This window comes from Microchirus variegatus (genome assembly GCF_963457635.1).
Source record: "Microchirus variegatus genome assembly, chromosome: 11".
Classification (NCBI taxonomy): domain Eukaryota; kingdom Metazoa; phylum Chordata; class Actinopteri; order Pleuronectiformes; family Soleidae; genus Microchirus; species Microchirus variegatus.
This window is the reverse complement of record NC_139812.1, coordinates 28,872,938-28,885,321: the sequence shown is the minus strand read 5'-3', so window position 1 is coordinate 28,885,321 and position 12,384 is coordinate 28,872,938. Positions and strand designations below refer to the sequence as shown.

Sequence of the window (12,384 nt, the reverse complement as noted above, 5' to 3'; positions counted from 1 at the left end):
TGTATATGTATACATATACGTATATATACATATGTATACATATATGTATATATACATTCATACATATATGTATATAAACATACATATATGTATATAAACATACATATATGTATATAAACATACATATACGTATATAAACATACATATACGTATATAAACATATATACACATACATATATACATAAATACATATATGTATATACATACATACACATATACACATATACATATATACAGTACATACACATATATACATATATGTATATACATATATACAGTACATACACATATGTATGTATAAACATACATTTACATATATATGCACATACATATATACATATACATATATATACATGCAAATATATATACATACATATATAGACATACAGATACATATATACAAACATACATATATATGTACATACATATATTTTATAATATTCCACGACAGTAAACGTTAATAGTTTGTGACATTTGTAAAAGTCTTAATAACGTGGTATCCGTTCAGAAATGAAGTGTTAATGAGTGATGATTAGTCTGTTCTCCAGGCCACGCCCACAATGTTAGAGCCAATCACAAGCATCGTTACAACAGTGCTTCTCCAAAACAGGAAGTTTGGGAATCACTGCATGAACGTGATGACGTCATAACATCAGTGTGGTCAGTTTCCTCTCATGGTTTTGGGGAAAATAATAATTTTACTGTGAATAAATATAATGAATAAAGAGAATAAGGAGCGTTACAGCACCACATACAGGCTGGGCATGTGTACTGCAGTATTTAGAGTCATTTAGGGTCCATTTTTGTTTGTCATGCTGAAAAAAAAAAAAAACTTTTAAAATAAAATGAATAAAACAGGTGAGTTATCACTGTAACATGGGATTTGTTAGTGTGACGACGACTCCACACGGTGAAGACCACACACACACACACACACACACACACACACACACACACAGAGAGAGAGCGCCACAGCCTGAAGGCATTTAGGTTAAAAACACGCTGAGCATCATGGGAATCTGATTCTGTCACAAACATACATTTAGAAGACATTTTTCTGACTGGAAATTGAAGTTTGTGTGGTTTTGTAAACCACTTTTCTCTATGGGCTTTGGTGTGGGAGAGTGAGTGGTTTACAAACCTCAGTTTCCTGTAAGATAAAGACGTGAACTTGTTCTTGGGACGTCGTAGACTTAAGTCAACATGGATTTTAGTGGATGAGTCATTAGTTCAGTGGCTAAAAAACCTGTTTTTCCTTGTGTCTCCACTGTCTTGAGTCTCAGGCCGGTTAGCAAACAGGCTAGAACCTCATCAGACTGTTTGTAGTAATACATTTAATAAGACTTTATAGATGAGTTTTACACCTGAACACAACCAAAACACAACCAACAACGACCAAACTCAACCAACAACGATCAAACGCAACCAAAAACAACCAAATGCAACCAAAAACAACCAAACCCAACTAAACACAATGAAACGCAACCAAACACAACCAAACGCAGCCAAGCGCAACCAACAACGAACCAACGCAACCAAACGCTACTAAACACAACAAAACACAACCAAACACAACCAAAAACAACCAAACGCAACTAAACACAACAAAACACAACCAAACGCAACTAAACACAATGAAACGCAACCAAACGCAAACAAACGCAGCCAAGCGCAACCAACAACGAACCAACGCAACCAAACGCTACTAAACACAACAAAACACAACCAAACACAACCAAAAACAACCAAACGCAACTAAACAAAACACAACCAAACGCAACTAAACACAATGAAACGCAACCAAACACAACCAAACGCAGCCAAGCGCAACCAACAATGAACCAACGCAACCAAACGCTACTAAACACAACAAAACACAACCAAACACAACCAAAAACAACCAAACGCAACTAAACAAAACACAACCAAACGCAACTAAACACAATGAAACGCAAACAAACGCTACCAAAAACACAGTCTGAAGAGCTTCACGTATTGTAAACATGGCTCCAGACGTCAGATGTGAAGATATTTAAAGGACATTAATCTGTTCACTGTGTTTAGTTTAGTTTCTCCTTATTAAAGAGCAGCTTCTGGCACTTGATGCTGGTGAAGATGACAGAACATCAGTGAAGAACCACAGAGACCATGACACACACACACACACACACACACACACACACACACACACACACACACACACACACACACAGTCTTAAAATAAACGCCCAGCTCAGAGTTATAGTTATGTTAACTAATTATTTTTGCCCAGACGTTTTTAAGGGGAAAGTTAAGGTTTTTATTTTGAGGTTTGGTCGTATTAAGAGTGACATTTACAGCCTGAGACATGAAGTAAACAACTAACAAATGTCAATAATATATTTAGAATCTGCAGCGAGAAACAAAACTTTGAACTCCCTTCACACCAAAGTCCATAGAGAAAATCAGTGATTTTAGCTCACAGGGACACAGGAGCTGCTGGTCCTCTACTGCCTCGTGTGGTCACTTTGTGTCACTGAGGTCAATCTGAACAAAGGATTTTAAAAGCTGGAGTGAGAAAATCAGTCATTATAACTCAGTGATGGAGGCAGCAGTGGATCAACAACTCCTGTGTCTCTGTGATGTTAAAATCACTGATTTACTCTATGGACTTTGGTGTGGGAGAGTGAGTGACTTTACAAAGTGACACAAAGTTGAGTTTTTCTGTTGTAAAAGTCTAATAAACAGTGAAATAAAGTCTTAAACATGTTCTTCAGATGTTGTAGACTCGAGTCTTTGGTTCAGTGACTAAAATAAACAGAATGTGTCTCTTTAAGGACAGATTTGATGTTCTAGAGGAGTTAGTGAATCACCTGAGTCTGTTTTCAGATCTGCTCAATCAGATTGTGTATCTCTGTCATTAGTGTGTGGCATATTTTTAAAGCACTTAAATACTATCAGGCCACAGCTGTGTTCTTTGAAGCCGCGTCCAAGATTCACATTTAAACCAAGACCTTGAGGGAAATGGCATCACCACCAGAGCAGCTCTAATCCAGAGCTCAGTGTGTGTGTGTGTGTGTGTGTGTGTGTGTGTGTGTGTGTGTGTGTGTGTGTGTGTGGGGGGGGGGGGGGGCAAACATGCCAAACACCATTATTTGCTCTAACCACAAAATACAAGCTTCAGTGGAGCAGTGAGGTTTACAGCTATGAGACAAACATAGAGCTTCATAAATAATCCTCACTGAGTCCATGTGTTACAGCAGAGACTGGATCACTGTCTGATACTCAGTAACACACAGTAACACACAGTAACACACAGTAACACACAGTATGACACACAGTAACACACAGTGACACACAGTCTGACACACAGTATAACACAGACTCACACAGTCTGACACACAGTCTCCATGATCATGTGTTGCACTTGTAAACCACAGGTTTTAAACGTACATCTAGAGACAAACATGTCAATGATGTTTTAAGTGTGTAACGTTTAGTGTAAATGTGTAAAAGAAAGTGTTTAAGTTTAGACACAAACAACAACATCAATATCAAATCACAGTGAGATGAACCCGTGAAATCTGCTGCTGAACGACATGATGACATCTAGGGCTGAAGCTGAGTATTGCAACCAAGTGAGTCCCAGTAAAATAAAGCAGTTTTTATAGAAGAATAAAAAGACAAGTGTTCTTCATTTTCAGGCAAATATTAATAACTTAATACACTCTGAACTAAAGGTTATTTTCTAGATTAACTGATTAGTTCTTTGGTCGATAAAATGTTTGTCAAACCTGGAAATGATGATGTTTCTGAACGTTTTAATGATTTATTTGTTAAATGGAGCAAAGAAACAGGAAATATTCACTGAAAACTTTAAGAAAACACTCAAACACTCAAACACTTAAACACCTGCTGATTCAGTCACTGAGTTAATCATCGGTTCATCGTGACAAAACTTAACAACTTGACATGTTGAGAAACTAATGAAAACAATAATAATAATTAACCTTAACCATCACAACCAAGTGTCTGACACTAACCCTTTACCTGAAGCCAATTCTAACCCTAAAAGCAGGTTTTAACCCTGAAAAAGCCTCACACACACACACACACACACACACACACACAGACACACACACACACACACACACACACACACACACACACACACACAACACACACACACACACACACACACACACACACACACACACACACACACACACACACACACACACACACAGATGATGTGACAAACATGTTGCAGAGTAAATGATGAATGCAGGTTTTCAGCAGTGGAATGTCAAAGTGTCTGGTGTGTATTTAGAAGTTAGACTCAGCTGGATCTTCTATTATGACGCGCACACACACACTCAAACAGACACACACACACACACACACACACACACACACACACATATTCTTGTACTTGCTGCATACTGAGGACTGAGTTGCTGACAAAGTGGGAACCAGCATTTCCACTTTATAAATCAACACAATTACAAATATCTACTTCATGAACGCCATCTATAAAGAACTACTGGTTGCAGTACCATAAAATGTCTGCAGGTGGAGCCTCAGAGCAAAAAGGACTGGAAAACCTTTTTTGATTTTATTTTATTTTTTAAATTTTTGGTCCAACATTTTACAAAAACGTCATACTATACTATGTCGACCAAAATTTGGTCCAAAATTTGAAAAACGAATTTGGTCCAAAATAAAAAAATAAAAATTTGGTCCAAAATTAAAAAAAAAAAAAAAGGTCCAAAATTTGAAAAAAAAAATTTGGTCCAAAATTTGAAAAAAAAAATTATGGTCCAAAATTTGACAAAAACGTCAGTCTATACTATGTCGTCCAAAATGTGAAAAAATTAAAAATGTACCCAAAATTTTTGGTCCAAAATTTGAAAAAAAAATTTGGTCCAAAATTTGAAAAAAAAATTTGGTCCAAAATTAAAAAAAAAAAATTGGTCCAACATTTGAAAAAAAAAAATTGGTCCAAAATTTGGAAAAAAAAATTTGGTCCAAAATTTGAAAAAAAAATTTGGTCCAAAATTAAAAAAAAAATATTGGTCCAACATTTGAAAAAAAAAAATTGGTCCAAAATTTGGAAAAAAAAAATTGGTCCAAAATTTGGAAAAAAAAATTTGGTCCAAAATTTGGAAAAAAAGATTTGGTCCAAAATTTGAAAAAAAAAGATTTGGTCCAAAATTTGAGAAAAAGTCATCCAAAATTAACATTTTTGACAAATTGAGTATAGCATGTTATAGCAACCTAAGGAAGTGATTTCAATGAAAACAAAGTGAGGACCGACCAAAATGTCCTCACTCTGTAAAAATTACCTCACTTTGTTGGTTTAAAACCCTCACTGGTCCTCAGTATGCTGCAACTACAAGAACACACACACACACACACACACTAATCTCTCAGTAAACACTTCTCATAACTTCTTCTTCTTCTTTCACTGCTGTCGTTTGATTCTTGATTTAGTTTCTTATTTTAATTCCAACAGCTCACTGTGACTCATCATCATCATCATCATCATCATCATCATCACCATCATCATCATCATCATCACCATCATCATCATCATCACCACCATCATCATCATCCACACAGTCAAAACATACAATTCCAAAATTTTCTTATAATTCCAAGATCTACTGATAGTTCCAAAATCCAATTATAATCCTAAATCTATTTATAATTCCAATACTTAAATTTTGACTCTATTGATTCAGTGACACTTTTTGTGTCAGGTAGAAAAACCACGTCACGCTGTTTCCCGCAGCCGTTGCTATGATGACTCCGCCCACTTTGAGGAGGAGCTATGAAGTTAATCTAAACTCGGACCCTGAGGAGAGACACGTGATCGGGATTAAACTAATTAGTTTGTTTCTGCACTTCTTTTGTTAACATACGACCAAATGAAGAGAAACCATGAGATTATGACACAAAGAGAGTTAAAGTGATTAAAGTGATTAAAATGAGAAGAAGATTAATGATAGTGTTACAGATTAATGAAGCTGAACAGATTAGATTGTTAAAGACTGTGTTTAGTTTCACTGCTGTACTGACGTCTCTGTGTTTAATCCCATAAATAACACAGATTATGTTCAACAACGATGATGTAAATACTGAATTTATGGTTTAATCCAACACTGACTGTGTTAAAGTGAACAAACGCTGTGTTTTCTAGGAAACTTAATCCATTCAAACACATGAACAAATAATTCTCATAGATTACGTCGACACCAGTTACAGATTATTTTTCTGTTTTGTTTGTGACACGTTGCTCGTATTAACAATCGTACAAACTCATTAAACTCTCGTAAAGTTCCTTTTTTTAATGTTCTTGTTTTTATTGCTAAACTCGACCGACGCTGCAATTACGTTTTCCTTCACAAACAAAACAAATCCAGATTAGCAGCAAAGTGTCGGCGTGAGATTAGTTTGACATCTGGAGACACTTTGACTTCACTGAGTCAACAAAGTCGTTTTTTTAGTAAACTCCAGATGAAACGAGAGAGAGATCAATACTGCAGTGATGATGATGTGAGGAAACAACAACACACAAACACACAAACACACAAAGGTGAAGAGAAGTTACCGGAAAGCCTGCTCGTCCAGGAGGACCCTGAAAAAAGAGAGGGATGAAAAAGAGAGGGATGAAGAAGAGAGGGAGGAAGAAGAGAGGGAGGACAGAGGAACGGTGGAAAAACAAGAAGAAAGAGTGAGTTTTATCATCAACGTCCAAATCAACGCCAGGACCGCTAACGTCAGGACGCTAACATCAGGACGCTAACATCAGGACGCTAACATCAGGACCGCTAATTAAGATGCAACAACAAGATTATGTTTTTATACTGCGACAAAAACTTTAAACTAATTTCATGACAAGTTTAACTAATCAAAACATAAAGCTACTGTTAGAGATTTGTGGCTAATTCTTAGCCTAACTTACTTTATTGCCAATGTTAGCATTCCCCTCATAAGCTAATGTTAGCCTAAACTGTGTGAGAAGCTTTGATACGACAGAAAACAACATTTTATTATAATCTATAAACAAATTAAACATAAAGCTAAAGTTAGTGATTTTATCTTTTTGCAATGTCATCTTTTGGCTAACTTTCCTTCCTGTGCTGCCATTAGCATTGCCTTATAAGCTAATGTTATATTTATACGATCTATTTTGTCTTGACCTTGTTGCGTCAGTGACGATTCACACAAAGATCACATGCTTCAATAAACTCTAGTGCAAAGGCATTCACTGACTCACAACAATACAAAAAAACACACACTTTCCTCATTTCACCACAAACACACACACACATGCAAACACATGCATGGCGCTACACCAGGGCTAGAGGGCGCTGTATTAGCCTAAACACCACTGCTACGTCACAGTTTTGGTAAATTCACATAACAACATTGAATTTTCGCTGATGAAAAGTAATAATTTTAACATTACCAACTGAAACATACAGCTGCTGTTAGCGCTGTCGTCTTCTAGTCTGGTTAGTGGGTCAAAGTAGCTAACTTTTAGCTAGCATATGAGCTAATATAGCACATATAGCTGCACTAAACTGCTGTGATTTCAGGTGAAAGTATGCAACGTTCATACTTCAACGTGTAAAAGCTGGTTTATTTCACTCTTTTGTGTAGAATTTTCTCACAAAGCGGCCGAGAATTCAAACGGAAGTTTCTGCTTCTTGGAAATCTGCTCTGTGATTGGCTGACGTCGTTCGACGCTGGCCAAATTTCCGAGACTGGAGACAGAGCGGAGTCGGTGCAGACGTTTGATTTATAGCGTGATGAAAAGTTACTGTGAAATCACCAAAGGTCATCACAACACACTGTTTTCTGGTCTTTACATTTCCACATTCAAAGGTCAAATCCTTTCACCGACGCCGAGACGACAACGTCACGTTAGCGACGTTGACTTTCTTTCATCGAGGCGCAAACCACAAGAGAGCGGTGGGGGGGGGGGGGTTTACAAAGAGGCTCAGTTTTAGAGTCGAGGTCCTGAGACTCAAGTGTGTTTTGTTTTCACTGAATGAGCGGAACACAGGTTCAGTCCAGACCTCGTGAAGGACCCAACGCTAATTGGTTGGAAGTCACAACAGGAAATCTCGACATTTCCCCAAAAGGCTACCGACCACTGTGTGTGTGTGTGCGTGTGTGTGTGTGTGTGTGTGTGTGTGTGTGTGTGTGTGTGTGTTGGCAGCAGAGAGGAAGTCATCACTCTCACATCAGTAATCCTGGATGAAGGATCAACGCCAAACATTGATCCGAGCTCTTGTTATTGGCTTTGATGAGCGAGTATAAATATCTGTGAAATGTTGTTGTTGTTGTTGTTGTTGTGACCTCATCGTGCTGCTCTGTGACAAAGGTCATCGAAGACACAGATAAAAACTCTGAGTGAAACTATGAGTTTTTGATTTAAGAGTTACATCATGTAATTTAGAGACTCAACAAAAGTGTAATCTATGATGTCTTGTTAAACTGAAGTTTGTAAACCACTCACTCTCCCACACCAAAGCCCATAGAGAAAATCAGTGATTTTAGCTGGAGCTGCTGGTCTACTGCTGCCTCGTGTGGTCACTTTGTGTCACTTTATTAAATATAAATTGGGTTTTTCAAAAGCCGAATTTGACAAATCAGTCATTGTAAGTTAGTGATAGAGGCAGCAGTGGATCAACAACTCCTGTGAACTCCTGTGTCTCTGTGATGTTAAAATCACTGGTTTTCTCTATGGACTTTGGTGTGGGAGAGTGAGTGGTTTACAAACTTCAGTTTCCTGTTGTTAAAGTCTGTCTAACAGTGAAATAAAGACGTGAACGTGTTCTTCAGATGTCGTAGACTTAATTTAATGTAGATTATATGAAGTACTAAGTCTCAAGGAACAGGAAACTGAAGTTTGTAAACCACTCACTCTCCCACACCAAAGTCCATAGAGTAAACCAGTGATTTTAACATCACAGAGACACAGGAGTTCACAGGAGTTGTTGATCCACTGCTGCCTCCATCACTAACTTACAATGACTGATTTTGTCAAATTCGGCTTTTGAAAAACCCAATTTATATTTAATAAAGTGACACAAAGTGACCACACGAGGCAGCAGTAGACCAGCAGCTCCTGTGTCACTGTGAGCTAAAATCACTGATTTTCTCTGTGGACTTTGGTGTGAGAGAGATGATGAGTTTTATATAAAGTGACACAAACTTCTGTTTCCAGGCAGAAAAGTCTGTCCAACAGTGAGATAAAGTGGCAAAAAACATTCTTTATTTAGCTAATGCAGACTTTACGAGGTGACACCAGAGTGTGTGTGTGTGTGTGTGTGTGTGTGTGTGTGTGTGTGTGTGTGTGTCGTCCAGGTGTTTGAGTGTGAACAAACTGCACATAAACGTCCTCCCCCGTTAGCTACCGTCTCTCCAGGGAGCTAACGGGGGGGTGAAGGTCGTGTGGGGGGGGTGAAGGTCGCTCTGCGGCCGGAAGGAACCTTTGACTTGAATGACACAGTAACACAGTAACATGTGGATACCATTTGGCAAAGTGCGGCTGAATGAATGGAGCTGTGTATTTGTTCTCCTGGGATTGTTCTACGCTTAATAAGAGACGTGTTGAGGTGAAGAACCGAGACGTTTGACTCGCTCCGGTTTGTCATTCAGAATATTTTTCACGCAGACGTCGACGTTAGCCGACGGATGAACCTGAAAACGACCACGTACGCGAAGAAAGACGCAGAACCGATTAAGTACGGGTAACGTTTGAGGATTTTAAATAGGATTACACTCTTAGAAATAAGGGTTCCAAAAGGTTCTACCTGGAACTACCATTTGTTTCTGGGTTTTCAAGGGTTCTTGGTAACACAAATGGTTCCAGTAAGAACCATTTTGATCCAGAGAACCCTTTAAAACCCCTTTGCTGAATAAAGGGTTCTTGGTGGAACCCTCCAAAAGGGTTCCAGGTGGAACTTTATAAAAAGGTTCTACCTGGAGCCAAAAAGGGTTCTCCTATGAGAACAAGCCCAAGAACCCTATATGGTCCTACTTAGCACTTTTATTTCTGGTTCCAGGTAGAACCTTTTGATGGAACCCTCCAAAAGGGTTCCAAAAACCCTCCAAAAGGGTTCCAGGTGGAAGCTTCATGAAAAAGTTCTATCTGGAACCCTTACCTTTATAAAAAAAAGATTCTACCTGGAACCCTCCAAAAGAGAAACTTTTTATGAAAAGGTTCTACCTGGAGCAAAAAAGGGTTCTCCTATGAGGACAAGCCAAAGAACCTTATATGGTCCTACTTAGCATTTTTATTTCTTGTTCCAAGTGGAACCTTTACGAAAAGGTTCTACCTGGAACCCTTACCTTTATAAAAAATGTTCTACTTGGAACCCTCCAAAAGGTTCCAGGTGGAATTTTTATAAAAAGGTTCTACCTGGAGCCAAAAAGGGTTCTCTTATGAGGACAAGCTGAAGAACCTTATAATATAAGGGTATATATATATATATGGTTCTACTTAGCACTTTTATTTCTCAGTGTACGTGATTCTTTCATTTGTTTGTTTATAACGTTCCGATCTTTCCGTTCGTCCCTCGTTCTTTTATTTATCTCTCTGTTTTCCTCATTTTCCTGAACTCATCGCAGAAGAATTTCAGATCAAAATCAACCTTTTTCCAATTGTTGTTTTTTTTTCAGAATAAAAGCTGGAAAGACTCTGTTTCTTCATCTTCTTCTTCGTCTCTCTGTCCTTCAAAATATTCCTCAAACTTTCCAGGGAGGAGACTTTAGTTTTGGCTTCATGTGAATCTTTAAAAACGCCGTCGACGCTTTTCCATTTCAGTGAAGAATCAGCTGATGCTCAGTTTCAGGCTCAGATTCAGTCGACCAAAGCTCTGACCTCACTCAGTTCATCGTCTTCTTATAAACAGATATTTACGTCTGAGACGTTTAAACGTGTGACGAGTTAAAGAGTAAATTTAAATTTAAATTCACAGCAAAAGAAGAAGAAGGAAAAAGCCGTCACTTTACCACATGCAGGTCACACCACGACACAGGGTTCTACTTACTGGAGGACCTGTAAGACACAGAGAAGACAGACATATTAATATTCATGTTAAATATTCATATTTATCAGTAATACTTTCATTAACAGCTGATTCAAATATGAATGAAATAGTGACTTGGGAACAAACACGTGAAATAAAAGAACTTTCAGGAAAAACCTCGGAGCGTTTCCACCAAAATAAAACTTTCCCTCGACCTTAAACTTTCCCCGATAGGAGTAGGAAGAACTTTAAAGGGGCGGGGCTTAGCGCTGGAGAACTCTGATTGGTGGAACACTGACAACTGACATTCAGACTCTTTTTCTCGAGTCATCAGAGACTTTTACAAACCAGTGATTTGAAAACATGATCATTCATTTACGAATAAATAGCTCCTTTTAGCGCCGTTAGCGCCGCCTACAGTGGAACTGGAGCGGTCTGTTTATTAAAGGAAAAGAGCAGCACTAACAACGTGTGCTTCTGTTTTTAAACTTTAGCGTTACTGCAGCGACTCGTTTTAACAACCGGGAGTCACGTAAACATGACGTCACGCTCGTCTTTTTACAGTCAGTCGTCACTGAAGCGCGTCGTGCGTTAACGTCAACGCCATTAATGCTACGTTAACGATTGTAGGCGAGTTAACGGTGTTAAAGGCACTCACTCGGCTAACGGAGCTAATAGAGCTAACGGAGCTAACGGTAAGGTAAATGGTGACTGGATTCTGAGGCACGAAAAACTGCGTTACTTTAGAGACACGTTTTAACAATCGGGAGTTAAGTAAAATGACGTCGCAAGCGTCTTTTTCCGGTCAGTCGTCATGGAAACACATGAGTTCATTGTCGTTGTCTAAACACCAATATATAACATATATGTATGTGAAATGTCATGAAAATGGTTAAATTCAGACGTTTCTTCTGTTTTTATCTGTGTACAGGAAAAATAAAACAAATACAAACAGATTTGGTGAAATGAAAATGACACAAAGAAGCGATGGAGAACCGGGAGAGACAAACACACTGCCACCTATAGGTCTGGCATGGTCATGATGGCACTCGGCAGCATATTAATGTGTGTGTGTGTGTGTGTGTGTGTGTGTGGAGGGAAGGAAGTGAAGTGAAGCTTCTCTGGAAATGATTTGTTGAAAACTTGACGACATCTGTGTTCTTCATGTTCAGCAGAGATGTTCTCTGTGATCACGTCTGTGTTCACGTCTGTGATCACGTCTGTGTTCACGTCTGTGTTCACCTCTCCCATTTCAACAATGACACATCAGAGCCAGGACGTGACTCCGATCCTGGAGCCACAGCCGGATTTTCATTCATTTTTCCTCAATCAATCACTGGAAACATAAAAACCTCAG

At 38.4% G+C, this 12,384-nt stretch overlaps 1 protein-coding gene across 12 annotated transcripts in view; it reads right to left on the bottom strand.

The window, feature by feature from the left end:
• Positions 1-6,645, bottom strand: part of col13a1 (collagen, type XIII, alpha 1) — a 66,133-nt gene extending 59,488 nt beyond the window's left edge. For all 12 annotated transcript variants that reach the window (XM_083897305.1, XM_083897306.1, XM_083897298.1 and 9 more), the window contains exon 1: positions 6,593-6,645. The gene's annotated coding sequence lies outside the window, so the exon portion shown is untranslated. The remainder of the gene's footprint in view (positions 1-6,592) is intronic.
• Positions 6,646-12,384: the final 5,739 nt, after the last annotated feature.